The sequence below is a fragment of the Seriola dumerili genome, unplaced genomic scaffold (genome assembly GCF_002260705.1).
Source record: "Seriola dumerili isolate Sdu_G_001 unplaced genomic scaffold, Sdu_1.0 BDQW01000189.1, whole genome shotgun sequence".
In the NCBI taxonomy this organism is placed as follows: domain Eukaryota; kingdom Metazoa; phylum Chordata; class Actinopteri; order Carangiformes; family Carangidae; genus Seriola; species Seriola dumerili.
In genome coordinates, this window is record NW_019174444.1 from 3899816 (window position 1) to 3907067 (window position 7252).

Consider the following 7252-nt stretch of genomic DNA (forward strand, 5'->3'; position numbering starts at 1 on the left):
ACAAGTTTATCTTGGTCTCGTCAGACCACAGGACATGGTTCCAGTAATCCATGTTCTTGGACTGCTTGTCTTCAGCAAACTGTTTGCGGGCTTTCTTGTGCATCAGCTTCAGAAGAGGCTTCCTTCTGGGACGACGGCCATGCAGACCGATTTGATGTAGTCAAATGCATCTTCTTATGGCCTAGGCCATCTTTATGAAGAGCAACAATTCCATTTTTCAGATCCTCAGAGAGTTCTTTGCCATGAGGCGCCAAGTTAAATATCCAGTGACCAGTATGAGAGTATGAGAGAGAAAACACCAAATTTAACAGCCCTGCTCCCCATTCACACCTGAAACCTTGTAACACTAACGAGTCACATGACACCAGGGAGGGACAACGACACAATTGGGCACAATTTGGACACGTTCACTGTGAGGTGTACTCACTTGTGTTGCCAGCTGTTTAGACATTAATGGCTGTGTGTTGAGTTATTTCCAGAGGACAGTAAATCTATACTGCTATACAAGCTGTACACTCACTACTTTAAGTTATATCAAAGTTTCATTTCTATAGTGTTGTCCCATGAAAAGATATAATATAATAAAATATAAGCAAAAATGTGAGAGGTGTACTCACTTTTGTGAGATACTGTAGCATCTGACAGTCATGCTGTATTTGGGTCAGATTCGAGCCATGGAACCGGGCGTATACTGGTCCAGAAGAAAACAAGCATGTGGCCCAAGTATGGGCCGGATTTATTTTGCTATCTGTTTATTCATGAGTTTGTTAACAACTCTAACTCCTCCTGTGGACACCATCGTTGGAGGCAGCTGTATAAACGTATTAAGTTATTATGTTCCTTAAAGACTGAGTTAATGTTTCCTTAAAATAAAAACAGTTCCACAAAACACTCTTAAGTTTCATAATGTTCACTTGAAGTATTTAAGGTTTTCTCTGTATCTTAGTCTTATACTTTAAGAATCACTTAGTCGGTTAAACCGTTGCACTAAAGTCCTTATCGACCGAAGGAAGGGAAAGACCAAAGGGACCACGGACTCTCTTAAGTGCGACAGGGCTGGGCTTTAATGAAAGCAGTGAACGAATCCCAGAGAGATGAAACACCCTTAACGATGCAGTTGAATCTGACGTCTGTAGTCTGTCACTGTTGCAAATGCCTTAGTTTTTTTTTCTTAACAGAGCCAAACCTTAAGTGACATTATCTAAGGAGAAAGCTTAAGGGTGTTTTTTGCAACTGGTTTCTCAGTGGACATGTTAACAAAAGATTGATTTGCAGTGGTTCAACTCTCTCGGTACTTTATGTGTAATGCTTCTGAGGAACAAATAGACAAGTGTGACAACATCACTTCCTTGGCTGTGTTAAAAATATCTGACGATAAGCCGCGCCCCTGAACAGGCGCATGCGTGATTCTGAACACAACGGAGCTTTTACTTGTGTGGCAGTGATGGGAAGTTCGGCTCTTTTCCGAAAGCCGGCTCTTTTGACTCGGCTCCCAAAGAAGAGCCGGCTCTTTCGACTCCCGAACGGCTCTTTATTTAGGATCTTTTGTAGCCTATATTTTACCTTAACTTTGCAAAAAAATCATGGTTTATGTGTTGAAAACCCTTTTGCTTTCAGTGTTTTTATGAGAGACCTTGTAATTGCCTAATTCTGTGCATTTATTCTGTGACAAAACCGCTCTTACATTTGTTTATTTCAGTGGCGGCCCGTGCATTTCACACCTAGGCCTTCACTGATGTCCTACTTAGTCCGACTTCAATAAATACCTCTCATAATACCATCATTTATGACACCACGACTGGAGAAATAGTATACAGAAACACACTTACGCACTACTGGGCATTGCATCACCTCAATTGTGTACAAAACGGGCTATTTTCCGGCGCATTTAAAAATTAATAAACCCGCATTAGCAATTAAAACATATCTACGTGGTACTGTCAAAACTTAAAAATAAAAAGGTATTTAAAATTATCTGTCCAGTCGTGCTTTGGTGTCTCGTTGCTGCCTTGGTTAAACAATTTAAGTTCGCAAATTCAGTGTAGCTCCACACACCAACTCGATCCTTTGCAAACAAAAGGCATTTCCCAGCAGAACAATTTGCAGCGCGATCGGAAGCCGTAAACCAGGGGTACTGCTCGTAGTTGCTTGCTTGGAAGTGGCGGACAAACCCTTTCCCCGCCTGGGACAGGTTAGCTAGCTCGGGGGTCGGCCGACCTTGTCTCACGAGATTTAGCTTCTCTTGAAAGGTCCGTCTTGAAAATGGCCTTGCAAGTATATCTGCAACCAAATCGACTTTTTGCCCTCCGTCAGCCATTGTGGGTTAAAAAAGTAAGTAGATATATTAGATTTCTCTGCTAACGGTCCCTGGGTGTGGCTCTGATGCGACTCGGTTGATCTGCATAGTCTTGGCGGCTCTCACAAGTGAGTATCCAATCACAGGACGCGTACATGTCACGTTCAACGTGAGGCCAGCTAGAAGGCCTTACTGTCAACAACTCATGATCTGATTGGCTATCGCAACTATCTATCAACTCTATGTGCCCGTTCACTTACAATGCACAGACGCCCGCATTGTTGTTTCTGAAGGCCTCGGCAGATTTCATACAGCGTGGCAACACAAGCTAGCTGAATTCTGATTGGATAAAAACTCTAACCTAAAAACAACAACACTGGAAGGAGCATAATATGACATGAACAGAATATGAAGAATACTTTTATATATTTAGGGAAGGTAAGTTAAAAATTGAATTAACTTTTATCATAATTATGATGATGATGAGTTCTGATTATGTTAGGCCAGCAGAGAAGGCCTTGCTGGCCCTGACGGCCCACCGCTGGTTTATTTCAATTAAACTTTTTTATTGCACAAATTAACAATAAACTTCAAAAAAAATCCACAGAAAAGAACCAAACTCAAGCTAACATTAATAATGTCCTCAATCAAACTTTTTTATTGGACAAATGAAAAAAAAAATCAAACAAATCCACAGAACAAAACCAAAACCAGAACCAAACTCCAGCAAACAGCATTAGTCCTCAGGGCAGGTTGGCATTCAGGAAGATCAGATGCCTCAGCTTGGATGGGCTGATACGATTTCGCCTCTACCCTGTTTTGGAGAAGATTCTCTCAGAAGGAACTGATGTGGCAACAGTACACTACACATCTCCCTTCTTGAATTCTCATGTGAATGCCGCATGCTGGTCGCAATGGCCAATCATAACAAAGCTCTGTCGTAAACAGAGCTGGGACTGAGCACTGAGAGTGAAACCTAAGCACTAATGTGGGACGTTTCCTAGCGGATTGTTGGCCCCGAGCTTCAGTTGGAAACCGGAACGTATGGATGAACCATGTCCCGTTTGGGTCTTCGTCGCCTCTTCCCCTCAGACATTTCTTATTTTCCTGTAAAACCTAATGTTTTTAGGTAGAGTTCGTTACGTGCGAGCTGCGTTTAATTGTGTTTTTATGTGACATCCGCTCTCGGTATGGCCGACCCGACCCGGTATCGTTTACGGGAAGGCAACAGCGAATTTATGCTGTCTCATCCGGTGCTGAGATGGTTGTTGGAGAGGTTGGAGAGGTTTGAGGCGGAAACCATCAGAGCCGGTGGGAACTCGACCTCAACTTGGCACGAAGACCGTGAACAAGGCAGCAACACCAGCAGAGGATCCCCCCTCCCCTCCTCCCCTCCTCCTCTCCTCCTCTCCTCCTCTCCTCCCCTCCTCCCCTACCTTCCTCACTCGAATAAGCGTTAATACACGAGAGGCACCGACTCCACATCAGTTCGCATCTACCTCCAGGTAACGTACTGTTCATAATTTATATGGAAGTGATGCATTGTGTTTGGCGATGAAAGTGTTTGATAAGAGGAAGGTCAGTTCATTAATGTTAACTTCAAGATGGTTTTGATATTTTAGTTCATAGTCCCCGTTTGTGCCTCTCGTGTATTAACGCTTATTCGAGTCAGATTGGTAATAATCCGTTTCTCTTAAATAGCTGAATCGCATTTAACATGGTGTTTGATCACGCTCTAAAGTCGCAGATTTTTTTTTTTAAAGCCTTCGCAATGTATGCAAGCGTGATGGCATCTCAGACATGCGGCTGTACTCAGTAGTTAGTCTATTGTAGCGCTCAACAGCCGCTTAAATCCTTATCATCCAGTTGACATCCCTCTGTAGCTGCTTTCACCTGAATCAATCAGTCATAACGTTTAAATACACACAACCATATGTCTGTGGTAATAGCAAAGGCATGTTTTTGTGAATCTTTAATGTTTATTGAAACCGACGAATCACGATTGTGGTCATAGAAGTGCGTGCTTAATGAGACATGACATTTAGCCTAGCTACATGATTAACAGTATAGTATTGTTCTCAGTGTTTTTGTGTGTTTGGTATTTCTACTATCCCTTTTTCACTTGGATGATTACGGATGGGTTAGGCCAGTGGTTCTCAAACTTTTTACACCAAGTACCACCTCAGAAAATACTTGGCTCTCCAAGTACCACCATAATGACCAACACTATACAGTAGCGTAGTAGGCCTAAGCATTCATCAAAAACAAGGCAGAGGTTTTATTCCTAAAGAAGTATATTTAATATTGTCAGCCAGTGTAACATTTTACACAGTTTGAACAGTAACACTGCGATTAAATATAGGAAAATAAAAAAAACTGTTCTTAAATAATGATTCAATTAAAATATATTGCACATAAAAGTAAAATAAACATTGTACTTCAATAAATGTTAAAAAAAAACAAAAAAAAACAGTTCTTAAAGATGAAATAAAACTGTACTGTACTTGATTAAAAAAAATCAAAACAGGCTGTCTGAACATACTGCTGTATGGCTGCTTTCTGAAACAGACACACACACAAACACAGAGGAAGAACAATAAGATTAAGAATAAAACAAAAGCGAGGAAGAGCATTAAGATTAACAGCTGTACTTAAACATACACAGACGATTGATGACAACTTACATGTGCTTAATGTGATGGGTGTGCGTGCCTCTGTGAACACAGTCCTGCAATGTCTGGGTCAATGGAGGTCAGCTTCAGTCTGTACTAGTACCACTAGTGGTGCGCGTACCACACTTTGAGAATCACTGCGTTAGGCTGTATATAAAATGAAAAAATGATCTGAAATTATCCTTATGATTTATGATTATTTTACCTGCTCTGTGCCCTAGATAATAACCCCTCAAGTCCTTCTCACCTACATTTTTAAAGGGTTAATACAACAAATACAATACACATGTCCACCTGCCAAAAAGTGATTGCAGCATCTACCTTCACACTGAAAGGTGTTTTTGTATTTTTGTACAAAATAGTTTGATTTCCTCCATGAGGGTTATGTTTGACAGATTATACCTCACCAGGTATAAAAGCAGGTGGGGAAAGGAAATTGAAGAAGGAATCCAGGACTATATTCCCATTTTTAAAATAAATGCCTTTTCAAATTCAATTATTTATTTATGAATTAATAAATGTATTTATAAATTGTGTATTCAATGAAAGTTTTATGCTGGTTTTGTAAATCCATTTTTATATGCAGTGCATCGGGAAAGTATTCACACCCCTTCACTTCCCCCACATTTTGTTATGTTACAGCCTTATTCCAAAATTGATTAAATTCCTTTTTTTTTCCTCATCAATCTTCACACAAACCTGTGCACTCCTCTGCTGTCTGCCTGTAGTGGGGCAGATTCACACACACACACACACACACACACACACACACACACACACACTGAGCAAACAGCAGAGCAGAGAGATCGTGGCGTCACAGTGAATCAGGTGAAAATTTACTTTACATGCAAAAAAAAGGTAATAAATAAATTAAGGTGATGTCACATATATTCTATTATTTATTTTGACTGACATTTCTGTTCACCTCGGTTGTTCTTTGTCCCTCAGGATGGACTTGAAATGTTTCAGCGCAGCCAGTCCAGCTGCAGAGAACGCCTCTCTACTGTACAGTCTCAAAAACGACCATGTGAATTACTGGGTGAGGAACAATCAGCACATCCCCCTCCCCATATGTTCCTCCCTCACCCCGACTGACTCCATCTGCCAGGTTTGCCTCAAAGAAAAAGTATTTGTTGCCTGCCGTAACCTGACTGACAGCATGGGAGTTGTGATGGAGGTCGATGGTCTAGGATTCCCCATCGACTTAGAAAAGAGCGGTAAGAAGCAGTGTTAGCTTAACAGTAATAGTGATGTTAATCTTCGCTGCATATCACCCAGCTCTCTCCTCTGCCTCTCCCGCCTATTTTTACTATCTCTATTAAAAAATGAAGCACGAATGTAAAAAAAAAAACCAAAGAAGTATTAACATCTCTGTAAGTTGTACATTTTCTGCCCTCGATGACTGACCATCATCTCTGTTTCTTTACAGAGTGCCCAACTCTCTCAGATGGTGAGTCTCTTCCTTACACTTTTTTTTTGTCAGATAGTGTGAACCTCAGGTGTGTCTACAGGTAAAAAAGAAACAGCTGCAGACATCGCATGTTCCAGTATCCACACCCTTTACTTAAGTACAAGTAGAAATACCACAATTAAAAAATTCTCCCTTACAGGTAAAAGACCTTCCTTACTATTATAATTAAATGACTGCTGTATAATCCACATTTATTTGCTACTAGTGTTCGGTAACATTTATGTTGTTTGATCAATTACCCACTTGTATTATGCTTAGTGAAGGTTTTAAATGATACTATGACATACATGTTTGTATTGTCCCTGTCTGTCAGTATTGGCTGCATCAGGTTTATACGTTGAGTCAGTTCGCGTTTTATGGGTCATGGTGGAAAGTGGATGTGTGATCAATTCAACAACAATTCAAAAGTTAAACACTAAGAGAAACCAAATCCTGCGAGGTCGGATGGTACGCTGGAGCACTTTGATACTTTCACAGTATTAATATAGAACCTAGACCTGCTTCATAATCAAACAACACATGGACATCTACCTTTATACTGTATGGGACCTTTAAGGACAGAATAAAACCAAACCATTGGATCCATCCATTGTCACCTCTCCAAACACCATCTGAGTTCATTAAAGTCTTAGCTCTGCCTTCCTAACGTCTCACTCTCTTTTGTTCCCTTTGTGTCTAGCAGATCGTCCACCATGGCAGCTGCCCTTATTCATCATGGCATTCTTAATCTTTATCGCCATTTGTTCGGTGCTTTTCTACAAATACAACAAAGGCTGCAAAAGTCCAAACAGGTAAGTGTAGTTATATTCAGTG